The sequence below is a fragment of the Adiantum capillus-veneris genome, chromosome 6 (assembly GCF_014529385.1).
Source record: "Adiantum capillus-veneris isolate H3 chromosome 6, ASM1452938v2, whole genome shotgun sequence".
NCBI lineage: Eukaryota > Viridiplantae > Streptophyta > Polypodiopsida > Polypodiales > Pteridaceae > Adiantum > Adiantum capillus-veneris.
The window spans coordinates 171,800,052-171,820,818 of NC_140936.1; positions in this window are offsets into that span (position 1 = coordinate 171,800,052).

The following is a 20,767-nucleotide window of genomic DNA, read 5'->3' on the forward strand; positions in this document are numbered from 1 at the left end:
TGGAGGCCAAACGCCAAATGTCAGGATATCCCCTCTTCTTTGGAGAGCCTAACGAGGATGCCGAGTTTTTCAAAATGGCATGCCGCATAAAAAGGGTGATAGGAAGAATGCTTAGAAATGTTTGAAGTGGTCCCTAGGAAAGATGCTAGCACTTGGTCTGACTCTCTATCTCAAAAAGTTAAGGGAAACTATAAGAAAGTTGTTGATCATTTCAAGCAATACTTCTTCAAAATACTCAAAAGTTATGGCAAGACATTGTTTCTCACAAGCAAAAAGACTTAGATGACTACTACATGTACAAAAAAGAGTTTCTACATTTTTGGGTTGTATGGGTGAGAAATGTTGCTAACCCTGGTGATCGTGTAGAGTTTCTAAAGAAGGAGAGGTTCATAGCTGGAATCACTTTCCCACACTCAAGATAAAATTTGAGGCAAGTGCACCTGCTACCTTTGATGCAATTGAAACTAGGGCTGTTGAGAAGTATAGAAAACTCAAGTGCCTAAGGGGAGAGGTTCCAATAGAGGGTCCTAGACCCAAGGGAAAATTGCAAGCATCAACCTCTAGAGAGATTCCTGAGGTAACAATTGAGGTGATTGAGAAGCTAAATGAGTCCTTGATCAACTTATCAACTCACCTTGCACAAGTTGTAGTTCCCAAGGAACAAAGAAAGAAAGTTGAGGAGCAAGAGCCACGACCTAGGCACTTTTTGCAATGTTGGAATTGTAGAGAGTCTGGACATGGAATTTATAATTTTCCTTCGCCCCATGGGAGCCAGGGAGACCTAATTTCAATTATCCACTGATAAATGCAGGTGAAAGAACTAGTCAACAACCAATGCTTCTACCTTTTAAAGACCAAATAGGGAAAGACCACCTCCAAGAGGAGTGAAAGGAGTTCCACCTTTGCATATCCAAATGTGCATGTGGTAGAGGTGACAAATTCAAATGAGGTTGACATGGAATCAAATGGTATTAAGTGTGGCCGTGGAAAAGGTAAGGAGAAAGAAGGAGTTACAAGACTTCCCTCTTGGACATGCTATGGATCCATACAACCTATTGGAAGACATGAGAGGTAAGGGCCCTAATATCTCATGGCTTCAGTTTCTTGCATTATGTCCACAAGTATGAGGGATTTAACAAAGGCAGTTAGCACTAGGAGAAAGGTAAAAGAGAGTGTGTATGTTGTAAAGATTGCACAAGCTGAAATGAATGAGGATATCACACCTCTGGTAGATTATTATATCAAAGGGAGGTTGGTTAGAAAAGGTCTAGTGGACGGGGATGCACAAATTTGTATCATGATAGACGGACTCATGCAAAGACTAGGCATGCACATCCATGAGACACCTGAAATCAAAGTGAAAATGGCAAACAATAGCAAGTCTAGGTGCGTGGGCATTTGCAAGGTTGTCTTTGACATGAAGGATCAATGCCCAGAGGAGCTTCATAAAGAATCATCGCAAAGTGAGACGGAGGAAGATTGGACCGATAGCACTTCAGAAGAAGAAAGTAGCGACAACATTAGTAAAGAGGAGTCTTTCAAAGCTATGGGGGTAAGGTTTAAACCAATCAACCAAGAGGCCTCTTGCTCAGGCTTGGAAGAGGTAGGTACTCAAGAGAACCAAGGTGTGCAAGATGAAGGAATGTTAGAAGATATGTTGTCTACAACACTTACAAAGGACAAAAGAGAGCAGTTCAAATGTGTACTAAGGAATTTTTCTAAGCTTTTTTCCAAAAACTACAAAGACGTGCGTGGAGTAGATGTTGTTCAACACAAGATTGAGTTAAAGCCAGAGGCCACACCTAAGGCTCAAAAGCTACAAAGGCTAGGATTCATCAAGGAGCAGGCTTTACTCAAGGAGGTAAGAAAGCTTTTAGCAGCAAGTTTCATTTATCCAATGGAGAATTCAAAGTGGGTGTCCCCAACTATGGTCATTCCTAAAAAGTGGAGGGTGTGTGTGGATTATAGGCCACTCAATGAGGCAACCAGGCGAGATCACTTTCCCCTCCCATTTTGGGATGAGATACTAAATGAGGTAGCTAGTCATGAGAAGTACACTGTGTGTGATGGCTACTCGGGCTACTTTCAAATAGGTATCACATTCGAGGATCAATTAAACACATCCTTCATCGCTCCTTAGGGTTGTTATGCTTTTAGAGTCGTTCCATTTGGCTTGACAAATGCTCTTACAACTTTCCAACGCTTCATGAACATGGTGTTTCAAGCATTCTTTGGAAAGTTAATTAGAGTGTTCATTGATGTTTCTTATATTTATAGCTCAAAATCGTTGCATCTACAAAGGGTAGAAGAAGGATTAAAGAATCTCTATGACATGGGAGGTCAACTCAACCCCGACAAACTGCACATAGGTGAGGATGAAGTGATCCTGCTTGGTCACAAAGTTTCTTACAAAGGCATCGAGGTGGATCCTTCAAAGGCAAAGGCTCTTATTGAGTTACCATCACCCAAGAGTCTTAAGGAGTTCATCTCATTCATTCAAAAGGTGAAGTATATATCACGCTTCATTCACTTAGCCTCGGAGTTACTTCGCCCCTTGCAAAAAAAAGACACAACAAGTATAGTTTTTTTGGTCTGATGAGCTTGAAGAGTACTTTTGTAGCATTAAAGTCATTTTGTCAGAGCTACCAACACTCATGCCTCCTTGTTGGGAGTACACATTCTTTGTTAGCTCTAGTGTTGGGAAAGAAACAATTGGCGTTGTTTTGATACAACAAGATCCCCACAGTGCCAGGATACGGCCGATCTACTTTGCTAGTAGGGTCATGAATGCCTTGGAGAGAGGCTACACAAAAGCAGAACTCATGATGCTTTCTCTCATGTTTGCAATGAGAAAATTTAGATCCTACTTGTTTCCTTGTAATACTCACTTCCAAAAGCTTGTTTCCTTGTGTGTTCTCTCAAATGACACTAAGTCCCAGGATCTCAAAGTGGATTATGGAATTGCAAGAATTCCAATACTCTTTCAAGGTAGAAGAGAGTGTACGTGCACAATTGGCAAGGATTCTCACCTATAGAGTGTACGAAGGGATATTAAGGTGCCTGAAGTGAAAAGCTACCCTTGCTAGCACCTAAAAGCATACCTAATTTATTCACCTTGTTCTTTGATGGAGCATTCAGGAAGTCCACAAGAAAAGCAGGAGGAGGGCTTGTGTTGCTTGATCCAAATGGTGTGGCTGTTGTGAAAGAACATGTGAGTTTGCCAAACTCCATAAGAAACAATGAAGCAGAGTATGATATACTACTCCACGGATTGCAAATGTGTGTTGCTCAAAAGATACGACATCTCATGGTAAAAGGGGATGCACTTCTCATTGTAAAGCAAATCATAGACATTTGGACATGAAAAAATGAAAGATTAAGGCAAAAGGTTCATTGCATCCGCAAACTATTCAATCAATATGAAGAAGTAAAATCGTATCGTATTCCTAGGAAACAAAATGAAGATGCTAATTTGCTTGCACAGAAAGCAGTTTCATATGTTGACAAAGAAGTGCATGTCATCATGGTGGCAACAGTGGTAAAGCAACCAAGGTACCAAGGGACGGAGTCCTTGGCTCCCTCTCCCATTGTGAGCTACATTTTGGAAGGCGAGTTTTCACAAGGCTTTACAAAGGCTCATAAGAGGAGGCTCATAAAGAAGGCAAGTGTCTATCTCTTCCTAGAAGGCTCCCTCTATCAAAGAGGGAAGGATCAAGTGTGCAGAGGAGTACCAACTATCGAGGAAATTCCGGCCATTCTAGAAGGTTAGCATGAGAAAGCATGTGGTGGCCATTTTGTCCTTACTGTGAAAAATATTTTGATTGTGGAATATGTTTGTCCAAGCCTACATGTGGATGTTCAACATTTGTGCAGAAGCTGTCACAATTATCAGGTTAATGGAAACAGAAGGTTGGTGCATGGTCCAAGGCAAGTTGAACTCGCAAATGGACCCTTTGAAAAGTGGGGTAGTGATGCTATGGGTCCTCTGCATAGAACAAAAAATGGTAAACTCCACATTCTAGTGGCTGTAGATAACATGACTAGGTGGGCACAGGCTCAAAGTGTGGCAAGGGTAAATGGAAAAACAGTGAGCAAGTTTCTCTACACTAATAGGTGGGTAGAGGCTCAAAGTGTGGCAAGCGTAAATGGGAAAACAGTGAGCAAGTTTGTGGCTATAGATTACATGACTAGGTGGGTAGAGGCTCAAAGTGTGGCAAGGGTAAATGGGAAAACAGTGAGCAGGTTTGTTTACACTAATATTTGTTGCAGATTTGGCACACCTTTGGAGATTGTTTTTGATAATGGTCCAGGGTTCAAAAAGGGTTTACTTATGGAAGTTGTGAAGAGCTCCACATTCTACATCGTCATAGCACACCCTACTACCCACAGTCAAATGGTTTGGTGGAGAAGGCTTGGTGTCATTGCAGGCATCATTAGAAAGATGGTGCAAAACAAGACAAATTTGTGGGATGACTTCTTGGACAGTGCCTTGTGGGCATATCGAACCACATATAGGGAAGCCACAAACTTCACACCATTTCCCTTGGTCAATGGTCAAGAGGCCTTGCAGCCTATCGAGCTCAACATTCCAACAATGCGGCTTCACAGTAAAGAGGCACAAGAGAACCAAGAAACATGGACAGATTGATTTCTTACCTTAGTTGAACTTGAGTGGAAGAAAGAAGCGGCTTATAAATGCTATAAGAGAAAAGCTATACAAGCAAAAGAAAAGCTTGACAACAAACTAAAAGACAAAGGCATCAAGGACTATGACAATCGAATTGATAATCGTTTTGATGCCAAGTTTGAGACTAGATGGCAGGGACCATACATTGTCAAGAAGGCTTTCAATTCAAGTTACTACCAGCTCATGGACTTGAATGGTAAAGAGCACTCCAAGAAGGTAAATGGGTATCAGATAAATTCCTATTTAAATCACCTTCTACCAAAGGATCTACCAAAGAGCAAATATCTCATATAAGTATTGATGCATGATGCATGTGTGTAACTCAAGCCGAAGTGACAAGGAACCACGCGATGAAAATCTTGTCAAGATACCAACTATCCCGGAGGACTCAAAACCACTCTCTTTGGAAAGAATGCCTTATGATGGAACATGAATGTACCATCATCTTGGGGGAGGGCTCATGATAGAAGTTTTTTGGCTATCCGGAATTGCCATGGCGATCTGCCTCACCCTATCAAAATCACTTAAACATTGTGGTTATTCTCACACTTTCACTATACATAGGTGTGTGTGAGTTAGGAGACTTTCCCTATATCTTCTTAAAACCCTCAGCTAGCTAGTCATTGAGATAGTTGAGCCAATATATATATATATATATATATATATATATATATATATATATATATATATATATATATATATATATATATTATGATCCATTTGTGTGTAAATATTTCATTGCATATAACGCCTAAAAATAGGGATTTTTATAATTATTTTGGTATTTATTTAAATATTTTTACATAGATGTGTGTTATTTACCTAAGTATGTTATGTACATTGACTTACCATTACTATGATTCTCTTACATTGTACATACTCATTATTATATAATTAAATATTATCATGCAAGCCTCTCCAAATCTTGGTGTGAACCCACTCTAAGAAAAAATCACGAAAATACCTTTCACCCAATTATTCTCTTTTGCTAAATCATCATTTTTCTATATGCATTTTTCTTTACTTCTTGTAAATAGTCATAAATCAATAAAACAAATAAGGGTCCCATCATTTGATCCCTATATTTTTATATATTTCTTTTTTCCATTTTATATTTATATACAGATGACACTATTCTAGATTCCATGAATTGTTTATATACTAATCTGTTTTTTCTCATCATATCCATATATTATATTTGTGAATAATCATAATCCATGCATATTTTCAAATCCTCAAGAATCTATTAGGTCATTATCTCATGCAAGGAGGAGCTCACTCTTGGAGGATTATGCAAATTCAACAAAAGGAGGGCCATTGAAGACTTTTGTAGGAGGAAAAACAGACATTTTGGTGGGATTTTTGGCATCCACCTCTACTCCGAACTTGAGGAAGTGACCAAAATGAAAAATTTAGCTCACAAGCTGAATAATCACCTCAAAAGTTTTCATAATTTTTGGAGCTACCATTGGTGAGATATTAGTTTTTTTATGGACCCCAGTCTGCCCATTTTCTCTCACAAGTCACCCTAGTCTTCTCTCACCTCTATTCAATTCCACACACACACACACACACACACACACACACGCACTCTCATTTCTCTCCATCCCTCACGCAAACATGCACCTTACATGGTTTCTCTCACCCTCTTCACCATTAATCTCCCCTCTCACTTCCGTAGCTCTCATATGAATTCTACATATGTACATACACCATCTCTATGTCTCTCTCTATAACCTCTAAATCACAATTCCTTTTACCTCTTCTCTATACACATAAAATTCAGCACGTAAAACCATGATTAATCTTTGATAATTGGGGATTCTCATCAACCAACATCGGCATTTTCATCATGGTGTTCAACCTTTGTGGCGAATGACGTAAGAAGAGAAGAAGAAGAAGAGGATCGGCAGTTATTTTTGAGAACCTACACAAGTAAGTTCAAAACTTCTTCAAATCTTCACTATCACAAAGATTACCTCACTTCATTTATCATATTCCTTGAACCATACACCTCATTCTACCCATTGTAAATATATCATTAACTTTTTAGTGATTACTAACACTAAACCACTAACCTACTAACAACAAATATCCATTGGCCTAACCATTGTAAAAGGCACCTCACCTCAAGACATGTATATAGTAAAAAACTCTCTCTCTCTCTCTCTCTCTCTCTCTCTCTCTCTCTCTCTCTCTCTCCTTAACTTTATAATTTCACCCTATCTACCATCAATAATGTCTTTCACTTGAGCCCACATCCATGACTCAAATAGACAAAGAAGGCCCACTATATTTTGATATTCAAAAAAATCATAATATTGATTTGATTAGCACTAACCTTAATGAGGGGTCTCCAATCTATAAATAGGCTCCTCTCCCTCTTGTAAATCATCTCCAATATCTCACAAAGCACCCCAACACTCAATACACGAGGAGGAATTCAGGTGTAGTTACCACCATGTGAGTTTCGCACTTGGTGTGAGAGAAGCTTTGATGTTACACATTACAAAGTGAGAGAGTGTGAGTGCCTTACCTAAAACCACTATTGTACATGCTCTTCCACTATCAACAATTGACGTTTTGGTGCTTCAAAGGTGTGCTTGGCTTCAAAATCTTCGTCCTTTCACTTGTGTAAAGTTCTTTGGCAAAATGCGACGTCACTTGTATCTTTTAGGTTATTTGAGCTTGTCTAAGAAAGTGATTAGTGTGTTTTCATTGCCAAGTTCTTGCTCATTGTAAGAGGGTATGGTGGTGAGAGGTGTCCCACAACCCTAAGACAATGTATGTGTGATGGTGATGTTTAGCATTCACTAAGCATTGGGTTAGTTTTATGCAAGCTCTACGATAGTGTCATAACAAACCTTCTCCATTTGCAAGTCACAAACAAGGTATTACGCAAGTTCCATTCCTCTCTCTTTCCCTTTGCTCTAGCTCTCTCTTACTCCATTTGGTGTGACTTGGTGCGAGATTGCTTGTGTGTGTTTTGTTCTTGGGGGGTTCATCATTCAATACCCCCCTATATAAAGTGCGTTCACCGGGTATTTAAGAAACCCCTCTTTTAACATGCCTAAATGAATATAAAAAATCCTTATTTTAATGTATCTTTATTAAATTGCCTAAAAATTTTGCATTTTAAAACCCCTCTTATCGAACTCACGTTATACATTAACATGATTACATAGTGCACCCCCCAAGGTTTTGTTGCATCTCCTCTTAGTCGTAACAAAATCTCTCGTGCATCCTAGTTCGCATCCCATAACTAAGTGGTGTCTCTTCACTTGTTGGATGTGGGTTTGTTGCTGCTTTCTATTGCTTGTGGTTGCCCCAACACCAATTGAGCAACATGGGACCCTTGAGGGGTGTTTAGAAGTCACCTCTCTTATTGTCCGCCCAAACACCTAGCTTTGGCATGGTTAGCCATCCGCATGCGTACATTTGATTTAGCTACTGCTTTGACACTTTTTTCTCTCATAACAGCCTCTATCATGACACAAACATGTGCCCCATCGTCTATATAGGCCTTCACATGCATCCTCTTTTCAATGACCGCATCCACCAGAGGAAGGATATCTATTGGACTACCCACTCTTAATGCCATGTTTTGCATTGCATGCACATTGCCCTTAGCCCCTGACAGCCTCATGCTAACGCTCATAGACCATTGTCTTTACAGCTTAAGATTCAAAGCCAACAATTGATCAAAAGTTTTATTAGCATTTTGGCTTTGCACATCATTTACCAGGTCATAATTCGGGGTAGCCACGTCCCAATTGGAAATCTGTTTGCTTGATTTTGCGACGCCTCCTCTTTTTGCTAGTTTTTGGATGCTCTCTACCTTTGTACACTTTCTCTTTTCTTTTACAAGCTCTAGTCTCCCGCTTAGTCTCTGTTTCCCTTTCATACCTGGCCCTTTTGTTGGCCAAAACTTAAGCACCCTGTTTGCCTACCCCGATGACTTTGACCCTAGGGACTTCACCACCATCCGGAGGAGCTGTTGCACCTGATTCTCAACCACCTACTCTCTCGATCCATTAAATTGCACCCTGCCTCTCCCTTTGCCAAATAAAGGGCAAATACGACCTCTTTCTCTCGACAGATGGGGGCAATCCGGTGCATAATGTCCTTCTTCCTCACAATTGTAACACCTGTTGGGAAATGGTCTTGCCCTTCCCCTTGCTCCTCTTGGTTGTCCTCTATCCATCATACTTAACCACAATTCCCTCATTTTCTTGGACAAATTCTGTACGGTTCGACCCAATTTTGTGGCACAATGGCTACACCTCGGTTCTCATGGTTCTCCTCATGAACATCATCCCTCGGACCCTGAGGTTGGATAGGAACCACCACTTCATAACTCAAAATGCCCTATTCAATCTTCTTTTTTATCTTCCTACTCTTCGTTTTTGCAATGGCCACTGCACCATTGTATCTCTCTAGGCTTTCAAAATCCACTTTCCCCCTCACTTTAGGATGTAGACATGCCATGAACTTATCCAATTTGAAGTAGTCTCCATTAGCCAATTGCATGGCCGCCGCTAATTCTTCCCAACACGCTTCAAAACAATCCAAAAACAATTTGAATTATTCACTTACATCCTTTTTAAGTGCCTTTAGTTTCACATCCATCACGACTGGGGAGGCCTCTTTACAAAAATCGTGTAGGAAACACACCCGTAGAGCCGGCCAAACATGTCTTGGCTCACCTTCCAACGCTTCGTACCACACCTTTGCTTTATCGCACATCACCAACGGGAAAGTCTACATTTTACTGTCCCCGTTTGGCATACTCAATGAGAGCATCTATAGCTCAAAGCCTGCAATCCACTCACCTGGACTCTCTTCACCTATAAAAATCAACCCATAGCTTCGAGATGCCATGCCGACTAAAGCCAAAAATTGCTTTCTTTCGTCTAGCTGGGAGCAATCAGTGTGCTATTTCGTGGGGGCACCAAAAGATGGAGAGGGAGAATGGGGAACACACCAGATACACACACAGTTTCCTCGTTATAGCTCAGGTCAATCACAACACCCCTATCCTCTCAGAAACACCTTCAAAAGATAGAATTCACACTCACCTGCACACCTCTCAAGACACACACGCTAGCAAGAACGCCATGCTCGTCTTGACACACACCACTGCTCATATTTTCACTCCCTTTGCACCACAGACCGGGTCGCGGACACACACTTTCGCCAGCATCGACACACGCAAAGAGCAAGAGAAAAGAGAGGGGAAGGAAAAAAGGACGCCAAAAACGGGGGCAATGGCTTCAGATTGCTTAGCAGGAGTATACACCAGCTTCCATATGCCACAAATGGCGAGCTTATAATACCAAAAAGCAGCCCCAAGGGCTCACACTTAACTTTTTGCGCCTTCACTGCTCGAAAGGGGACAAAAGCCCCTAAAATGATTACAAAAAGGGGTTTATAGGGGAGCCTTGTCCTTTTTTGGTAACTTTTATTTGATTGGACCTTTTGGAAGGCTCTATTTGACCACTTTTTTGCATTAATTGAAGTCTCAGACCAACTCTCTCTCTCGTTTGAGGATGAGAGTTAGATCTTCGAGCGAGCTCAACGGAGCGAGCTTTTTTTTTTTTTTTTGGGAGTGCCGCCCTCTCTACCTCCCCTTCCTCCTCTTGCCGCCCATGTCCTTCCTCCTCTTCCCTTCCTCCTCCTCCTCCAAAATCTTTCCTCTCCATCTACTCCTCTAACCACCTTCTCTTCCTCCAGCTCCTCCTCTAGAAACCACCATCCCTTCCCTAAAGTCCTCCTATCTTCTGCTCCCTTCTTCCTCTCTCTTTCCTTAATCGCTCTATAACCCCTCTCTCTATAACCCCTCTCTCTCTCTCTCTCTCTCTCTCTCTCTCTCGTGTTGTCTTCCCTCTGTGCGTGTGTCTCTCTCTCGTTGTCTCCCCCTCCCACCCCCTCCCCCCTCCTCTCTCTCTCTCTCTCTCTCTCTCTCTCTCTCTCTCTCGCCTTCCCTCCCTTCCTGGAGTGAGCTTCACCCCTCTCTCCCCCATGTCTTCTCTCTCTCTCTCTCTCTCTCTCTCTCTCTCTCTCTCACACACACACACACACACACACACACACACACACTAGGACGAGAGGGAAGGGTGGCAAGGATAGACTCTCTCTCTCTCTCTCTCTCTCTCTCTCTCTCTCTCTCTCTCTCTCTGACACACACATACACACCCACTAGGACGAAAGGGAAGGGTGGCAAGGGTAGAGAGAGAAAGAGGGTGCAGAGAGCTATTTAAAAAAAACAAAGCACTAGCAGTATCTCTAGTGCCTCCCTTTTTTTGTAAAAGAGGGAGAGAGGGGGAGAGAAAGAGAGAGTGATAGCGGGAGGGGAAGAGAGAGGGGGGGCATTGGGAGGGAGAGAGAGATCAAGAGAAGAGGGGTGGCAGGTGGAGAGAGAGTAGGAGACTGGGAGGGAGAAAGAAAGGGAGCGCGGGGGGGGAGGGGTTGTATAGGGTGAGCCCGTCTTTCTTTTAAAAAAAAAAACACACTTCACCTCTCTCCCTCATAATTTTGTCGCCCCCTTCTCTCTCTCTCTCTCTCTCTCTCTCCCCTTATCGATCTCTCTCCCACTGCATCTTCCTTTTTTCTTTCTCTGCCTCTTGTCACGTTGTCGCTTTTTGAGTCCCTCCAATCCTAATGACAAATGAAATGAAATGCTATGTTAACTGTCATCAAAAGGCCAAAATGACCCATGAGACCAAAATGATACATTCTTGGTGGATCTAACACAATGTCTGGGTACAAAATAAAATGAAAAAGAAGGGGGGAGAGAGAGAGAGAGAGAGAGAGAGAGAGAGAGAGAGAGAAGGGGGGAGAGGGGTCCACAAGGGAAGGGAAGGTTTGGGCACATGGGGGGGGGGAGGGGGGGGGGAGGATTGTGAGAGGGGAGAGTGGAGTGTAGTTTTTTTTTTTAAAAGGGAAAGAAAGGGAGAGAGAGGAGTGCTTAGGACCCCCCCCCCCCCAAAAAAAAAACCATCCAAAGCAATAGCGATATGGTTTTTTTTTTTTGGGGGGGGGCCTAAGCACTCCTCTCTCTCCCTTTCTTTCCCTTTAAAAAAAAAAAAGAAACTACACTCCACTCCCCCCCTCTCACAGTCTCTCCCCCCCCCTCTCTCTCTCTCCCCCTCTCCCCCTTTCACTGCAAGTTCGAGAGTCTAAGTAGCACACACTTCTAGAGTGCTCAGCTTTTGGTCACATATAAACTTACTTCCTTCACATTTTCAGCCATGTCCTAGACTTACACACTCTCCTCTCCCAGCCATAGTGTGGGCTCTCCATTGCTACTCTCATCACCACAATTTTGGACCATCAAGAATCACTCATCAGTGACACAAATACTACATCACATGTAACTTTGGTCCCTTCCCTCTCTCCCTCTCCCTCTCTCTCTCTCTCTCTCTCATTTTCCTTTGTACCCATGCATTGTATTATATCCACCAAGACTGTATCAGTTTGGTCTCATATGTCATTTTTACCTTATGAAAATTCTTAATACAGCATTTCGTTTCATTTCTCTCTAGGGTTGGAGGGACTCGAGGGGTGGTGTGGTGGGAGTAAAGAGAGAGAAAAGGAATAGGGGGTGGGGAGAGAGGTGGCAAGTGGAGGGGGGCAGAGAGAGAGAAGGATAGGGAGAGCAAGATAGGAGGACATATATATATATATATATATAGAGAGAGAGAGAGAGAGAGAGAGAGAGAGAGAGAGAGGGGGGGGGGGGGGGAGGATCGGAGCTAGGGAAGAGGGCGGACGTAGAGCAAGAGGTGGGGGCCAGAGAGAGGAAAGAGGTGGGCTGGAGAGAGAGAGAGGGGGGGGGGGGATGGGTTGGAGGGATCATGAGAGGGAGAGAAGGGGAGCGGTGAGAGGGTCTGAAAAAAAAAAAAACCAAAGGCACTAGCAAAATCGCTAATGTTTTAGGTTTTCTTAGAGAGAGAGAGAAAGAGAGGAGAATTTAAACGTTATAGAAAAGTATATATATATATATATATACATAGAGAGAAAGAGAGAGACATGGGGGAGAGAGGGATGGAGCTCACTCCAGGAAGGGAGGGAAGGCAAGGGGGAGAGAGGGGAAGGGGGGGGGGGGGGGGGGGGGGGGGGAGAGAGAGAGAGAGAGAGAGGGGGGGGGGGGGGGGGGTAGGGGGGGGGAGGGGGAGACAATAAGAGAGAGGGGTGGCAGGCAAGAGAGAGACACATGCACAGAGGGAAGACAGCAGAAGAGGAAGAGAGAGAGAGAGAGAGAGAGAGAGAGAGAGAGAGAGAGAGAGAGAGAGGAGGTCCTTGGCTACTCCACTAGAGAGAGGGGCGGCAATGGGCGATGGTGGTAGGAGTAGGGGCAGCACATGGTGGTAGTAAGTTAGCACCACTAACCACCAATGGTGAGCTAGGGTGGTGGGTGGTGATCGTTGCTAAGGGGCGGCAATGGGAGGTAGTGGTGGTGGGATGAAAAAAAAAAGCTCGCTCCAAAGCTCGCTTCGCTGAGCTCACTCCTTAACCGTCCCCTGAGGATGAGGGTCGCTAGTGCTAGCGCCTCATCGGCATTGCCTTCAAAAGTTTGGTTCAAGAGGCCACGCCGTGTGAACCCACCATGTTGGGCCCTTTTGCCACGTTAGAATCTTGTGTGAGCCACCCATCAGATGCCCATCTCCATCGACCCCCGTCATCGTATTAAAATCGATTGTCTCCGCCCAGGGCCGTCCATGCACAACCGCATGCAGTGCCCGCGTATGCAGCCATAGCCACGAGCTTCAAGCTCCAAAGGGCCACACCCTTTTGTAAAGGGCCATGAGCTTCAAGATCCAAAGGGCCACACCCTTTTGTAATGCCTATCAAGTGGTAGTACTCCATTATATATACACTAAAATTTTGGCCCGTCCCACGACATATGGCAGCACATGCGCACCACGTGGCAGCACAAGGTGAGCCCCCCCTTATAACCTCCAAAAACCTCCTCCAAAGTCACCACAAAAGCATTAAAAGGTTCTTTTTTTGGCCTACCTTCCTAACCTTGCTATTTATTGCTCAGTGATCAAGTTGCCAAGCATCACTGGTAGACCCATTCCCCGGCTACAATCCACACAAACCCCAACACAATTTGATCTCCCTAGGCCTACCATCGGAGGCCGTAAAATCGAGCAAAAACCAACTTAGATCACTCTGCCGATAAGTGCCATCAAACTTCCAACTGGCATAACTTGATCATTGGGACTTCGACTCTCAAGATGTTAGCTCTTGCTATCTTCACACAATGCATACTCCCCTTTGGAACCTAGTCAAACCCAAAAAAAAGTGCCAGATGGCACAATTTTCAATGCGACCAAGTGGGCACAGACATGATCCCACGATGAATCTTCATCTGACCATAACTTGCCCTATAGAGCTCCGATTGAAGATGGGCATGCTACACAACTGAAGCTCTTTGACCCAATCCACTCGCACTAGCTCTGACCACGTGTCCATACATGCCCTCTCTGTCGAGGATCTACAAGACCTTCCAAATTTGGAGAGCTCTATCTTTCACATCGTGGCTCGTTTGACGAGCCGTTTGGACAGGCTTCTAGAGCATCTTGAGGACTACATTTTTGGGCACTACCTTTGCACTTTGGAGACTTTCACTTGGCATCCTAATTAACCCTTTTTGGAGCCTTATTGGCCAAAAAAATCGCATATACCATATATTTCCGTTGGCCTTTGCCTGCCCAGGTCCTCCATACCTACTTAACTTGCTTCTTAGCTTCTTCTTGTAGTGAATTTATGACACTTTCATAGCTTTGTATGGGGTTATTTTTTAAAGTACATGCACAACTTGGGTGTACTCTTCAAGAAGAGCTTTAAGGAGAAACTCTATTTTGTCTTCTTCGTCAATTGGTGTTTCTATGTAAACAAGTGATACTCTTTAGGCTATTGATGAGGCTAGAGAGGTCTTCTCCCTCATTCATCATCAAACCATGATTGCATTTTTAGTGAGATTTTAGAGTCTTTTGCTTTAGCATCAACATACGTTCCAGTGTTTGCGAAGCATTGAGTGCAGTGGTGGCTTCATCCAAGTAGTGCACAAAGTTATCATCAACTGCAGTGAGAATTACCCCAAATGCCTATTCATCCTTGCTTTGGAATTGTGTTGTGGATGATGTCATTTGTATGGTCTCTCCCTCCTTAGAGGGTTTGCCACTCCCCAAAGTCCCTTCCTCATTAAATAACCTTTTAGCTTAACTTGCAAGGTATGGAATCACGTGCCGATAAGTGAGGATTATACATACACCGATATTGCATTTGTGCACTATGTGAATAAAACAGGGAGATATGAAAAGAAATACTTCACAAAAGGATGCAGTAAGAGTAATGAGTTTTGACCCTTTATGACTTAAAAGCTAGTGGGAAATGGCCCTTAAAACATGCTTGAATAGTTGGCTATCGGGCAGTCTGGGAATAGCCCCCTAAATTGCGGATCAAGGGCTTTGAATCTCTTGGTGGGGAGGTCTTGTGGGAAACTTTCCTTGGAGGTCAGCTAGTCAGAGACGAACTAATTGGTGATAAAAAATGCAAGGAGTAGAACCTCTAGCATGTTTGCAGAGACCGAACATCGGTAAAAATGAAGGTTTGCAGTTGGTGTCGACAATCTACTGATCCACCCACCTTTATAAAATGGGGTTGACCACTTGGTTGAAGTCTAACCATGAGCCCCTTTCTAAAAATAGGCAGCGGGTTTTGAAACCCTCACCTTACACGAGCGCCATGACTTTAAAGTCACTTACGTTGACAAAGTGGCACATGAGCTTTCAACATGGGGATAGCTAAACATAGGCCATATAAGTTGGCTTTGGCAAGCTTTCACACACTAAGCACACCTAATTTTAGGGATAGGATTAAAATGGCTTAAGCAATCTCAAAATCAGAGATTAATAGCTCATTATAGAGTTGGAGTAGAGGGTTATGAGCGTAAGAATTTCTGCATTCAAGGTGGGCTCTTGGACAAAGATAAAAAACATACACATAACGGGTAAGGAAAAGACCTAATGAATGAAAAACCACTAATTGCTCTTGATTGGCACTCGACTCCCTTAATGTGAGTAGTGGCCCATGGACGAGCTCACAATTAAGAGGCGGGAGCTAATGAGAGCTTATTTTGAGAGAGAGAGAGAGAGAGAGAGAGAGAGAGAGAGAGAGAGAGAGAGAGAGAGAGAGAGAATCTAGTGTGTAGTGATCATACACACAAGATCTAGCATATGTGGGGATAGATTAGGATTAAGGGGGTGATTAGGAGGAGCTAACCACACTAATAGCTATGATACCAAATGTTGAGTTATGGTGAGAGTTCAAATGAACCATTCATGGGAAGAAAATGATATAGTAGAGCTTGATTATTGAAGTTGAAATTGAATACAAGAGTGCCTGTTGTATAGGCATAGGCTATAGCTTATTGCTTATATCATGGATGAGGTGTGAGAGAGCTCAAGAATCAACCCAAATGGAGAGAATTAAGTGGAGAACTCGTACACCACCCTTTCATGGGCTATTTTGACCTATCTCTTGGTTTCATATGCAAGTGGAACATGTGTAGAAACACCCATGGGCTATGTGCCTATGTATGGACATCAATTGGGATGGCTTAACATGCATAAGTGGCTAGGGGTGGAAGAAGGCAATCCATCACTCAAATTCACACATGGTCCTTAGTCCATCCTATCAAAACACCAGGTAGTGAGACAACACTCCACAAGCCCTCCTTCTTACTCAAAGCTTCTTGAAAGTAAGGCCTTCGTGGATGTGAGGCTAGATGATAAATTTCAAAACAGGTGATAAAATCACAAGGCCTACAAGGTAAAGAAGTAATGCTTAGTGCTATCAAATTTGTAAGATTGTATTGAAAATTAAATTGAAATTGAAATCCATGTCATCACCACATCTAGCCACTAACGTAAAAAGGGTTGGGAAACAAGGTGAAAATTCACTATGGCCTACATAAGGCTATTCATAAGAATTTCATAATAAGAGGCTTCTTTATTAGAGAGAACAAGGTAAAGATTTAAGGCGGCCTATGGAAGAGAGAGAGAGAGAGAGCGCTACCTCGACTCCAACGAAGTGAGAGAGTGGGGGTGCACTTACAAAAAATCTTCGCTTTTCTTTATCCCCTTATGTATGAGTGTTATATTAATTGACCTCATGAAAACATAAAGTATATCAAATATTAGTGAGAGTTTAGGAATTGATCTTATTCTTGTATATATATATCAATAAAATAAATTACAAAATAAATGATGCATGCTATTAACTAAAAGAAATCCATAATATCTTTAGGAAGAATATTGAAAATGTCTAAACCTAATCCGTAATAATAATACATGCACTAAAGTAACAAGGGTTTACATATCAAAACAAAAAGTTGAAAAAAAAGTCTTGGTTGTGAAAAAATTCTAAAGCTAATCCCTAATAATCATACATGCATTGAAGTAATAAGGTGACATTTGCATATCAAAACCAAAAGTTGAAAAAAAAATCTTAGTGATGAAAGAATTCTTTAATTTAAGGACTATTATAATTTTTTAGTTAGAAATTGTCTACAAATGAGAAAATTTACAAGGAAAAAAGTATGTTTTAAATCAAGAAGTTGACAAGAAAGTCATAAAATCCTTAAATGAAGAGACCCATTTATAAACTAAACAAAGATTTAAAAAATTTCAAGTGAGCATTAAATAAAGGGACCAAATTACAATGATCAAAAGAGAGACTTACATTTTAAAAGTAAAATATAACATTTATAAAACTTATAAACTAAACAAAGATTTAAAAATAAATAAATCAAGTGAGCATTAAATAAAGGGACCAAATCACAATGATGGAAAGACCCATTCACATTATAAAAATAAAATATAACCTTTATAAAACAAAGAAGTCAATTGAGCATTAAGAGAAGGAACCAAGTTACAATGATGTAAATACCCATATACATTATAAACAAGTTCACTTAACATGTCGCCAATCCGTGATTCTTAATCAATGGTCCAGAAAGTGCACCAATTCTCCACCCACTCTCCTATGGTCTTCTGAAGGCCAAAAATACAAAGTAACACTAATATTTTAAAATATGTGGTATCAGAATAAAATATTATGTTTTTTTTAAAAGTATAACAATGAACTATTTAAAATACAATATATTCCAAAAGCATAAAAAATAATGATTGAAAAACACTTGAAAGCATTGACATTTTTTGGAAAAAAACGAGGTAAAGTTTTTACGGTGGCCTCAAGAAGGCAATATTTTTAGTTGTAATAAATTGTGTGTGTGTGTGTGTGTGAAATCAAAGTTCGAAAAAAATCATTTTGAGAAACATACAAAATTTCCTTTGGGTAGATTCAAAGAAGAAATTTTACAAAATAATCGGTATTTTTTGTAATTTTACTCTATTTTTATTAAAAAAATTCGAACATTAGTGTGTGCATGTGTGTGTGTGAGAGTGAGTGTGTGTGTGTGTGTGAGAGAGAGAGAGAGAGAGGGGGGGGGGGGGGGGGGGGGGGGAGGTAGTATTTGAAAAAAATCGAGGTCTAATGTATTTTAATCGGCTAAAATTGTAAAATTTCAGTTATATTTTGAGCTTGCTTTTAAAAAAAGTGAAAGAATCACGGTGGTTTTCTAAAACAATTAACGTGATAAAATCATTAGGTTGAGTTTAAGTAGAATAAGTGTTCGAGAAAGGATTGCTCAGCTTAGCCTTGAGACGGTTGAAAATCGAGACTAGCTGTTTGCAAACCATGGTAAAGGGAAGAAAACCTGGTGAACTATGTGAGAAAATAGTTCAAAAATCCTACAAATTCGGTTCGCTTCTTTGTGTGGAGGAAACTCAGCCAACGGTCGCTTAATAAAAGAGATTTTCATTAATATTGACTTGAATTAAGTTATAGAATGTAAGAAAAGTCAAGCCATGTGAGGTTGTGAAATGAATTATTAAATTAAAAAAACTCAGTAAATATATATATATATATATATATATATATATATATATATGTGTGTGTGTGTGTGTGTGTGTGTATCCATAGGATTTGCTAGAATTATGCAAGTGAAGTTTCACTTTAACATTCTAAAACAATAGAATGCAAGAAAAGTAAAGACATGTCACATATGAAATGAAAGTGAAATAAAAAGATCCACTTACTATTTTAAAATTGAAATACATTTAAGGTAAGTCTCAATCATCGTTGAAAGTATGCCTAACCCAACTCAACTCTAAGGCTTCTTTTAGAAAGCCAAAATCGAGAAATTTACACAAGTTTTAGTGTTATTACCGGCAAAAGCTTCAAATTTTTACCTAAAAATCAAAAGAATTTCAAGTTTACCCTTATTTTCATCAGATAGAGAGAGGGAGAGAATCTTCTTAATACATTTTTAATGCCTCACATCAACACCACTATAGAGACACCTTTTAAAAAACACTAAAATGAAGAAAAAATCATATTGTATGTAATCAAATGGTGATGAAAAGACTAAAGTGCAAACAAAGGGTACATTACATTTAATGTGATAGTGAAACTTTTGATGGTGAGAGATTTGCACGTTTTCTCTACCATATCCTCTATATGGCCTTCTTAAGCCAAAAAAGTGAAAGAGGATGAAAAAGATTGTGTTTGACACAATACTCAATGTCCCTCTTTAAAGAGAGAGGTACACTAATGTCAACATACTCACACAAAGGCCTAAAAGAAGTAATAAAAATTAAATTTATTATCATTAGCTTGCTATGTGGCACTAATCTCCAAGCTTTATCCAATGGTCGAGAGATGCACCCAAAATCCAACCCTTTACTAAGGACTACTTGTGTATTCCAAGAAGCCTAGTATATTTAAGCCTTATGAGCATAAAGAAAATATTTTAAGAACCTTAGAAAAGAGCCATTGTCTTCTCCATCATTGCCATCTTTAATGACCACTCGCTTTTAACCAATGTAAATTTTTCTCGTCTTGGGAAGAAATACTGTCCTTTTAGCCAAAGCCAACAAGTGTCACCCTTAGGAAGAAGTATGCCAATTGCATATTCAAGGCTGCAGATAAAGAAAGATGAGAAATCTTTTGAGGACTATAAAAAGGAGTGCACCTCTCCTTCACAATAACTTCATCTTAAATGACCACTTGTTTTGTCTCCAATAAAAAATTTTCTCCTCCTGAAAATACCCCAAACTCTTTTTATCCAACTCAAATGAATGAGGCAATACTAAGGCTCTGCAATACTTGCACATAGAGGATACATAAAATAGGATGAAGAGACATTACCAAAATACTAGTGTAATTTGTGAAAACTCTTAAAACTCCATTCAAATTTAAGAAATTTTCAATGTACCCCTCATATTTGCCCAAAAATTATCAAAATGCCCTTCAATTTTGCCAAAAATTCCAAAATACCCCTAATTAACCTCGCGAACATCTCTAAAAACAATTTTTTTATGCAACTCTTCATAGGAAGATTGGTTTCCTCAATAGAAGATGATGAAACTAGGATTTTAGATGGTATTGAGGTCTCTTCAGATGAAAACATTCATCAGTTTTGAACACATATGCCTCTATTTGTGAGCTCATTGGTGAATAATTTGTCCAAGACGCTAAAAAATAGATCTCCATTGTCATAAACATCAAACTATGCAAAAATTGGGGAAAAACCAAAATCATGCAAAGGTATATTGGAATTTTTTGAAATTTGGGGGGTATTTTGAGAATTTCCACAATTTGTAGGGATATCTATGCTATTATAAAAGGGGGAGAGATCCCTCCCCGACCCCCCCCCCCCTACACGTGGCGTAAGCTCTGCATTTCTAGTAGTGTTATCGAAGCCCCGCGGTCGCGCAGCAAGACAAAGGGAGAAAGAGAGTCTGTCAGAGAGAGAGAGAGAGAGAGAGAGAGAGAGAGAGAGAGAGAGAGAGAGAGAGAGAGAGAGAGAGAGAGAGATGATGATGAAATGAAATGAAATGATATATTAACGTCTTCAAAAGGCCAAAGTGACCTATGAGACAAAAGAGTTTACAAATGGTGAATCTGATACAATGTCTGTGTAAAAGACTAAAAAAATTGAAAATT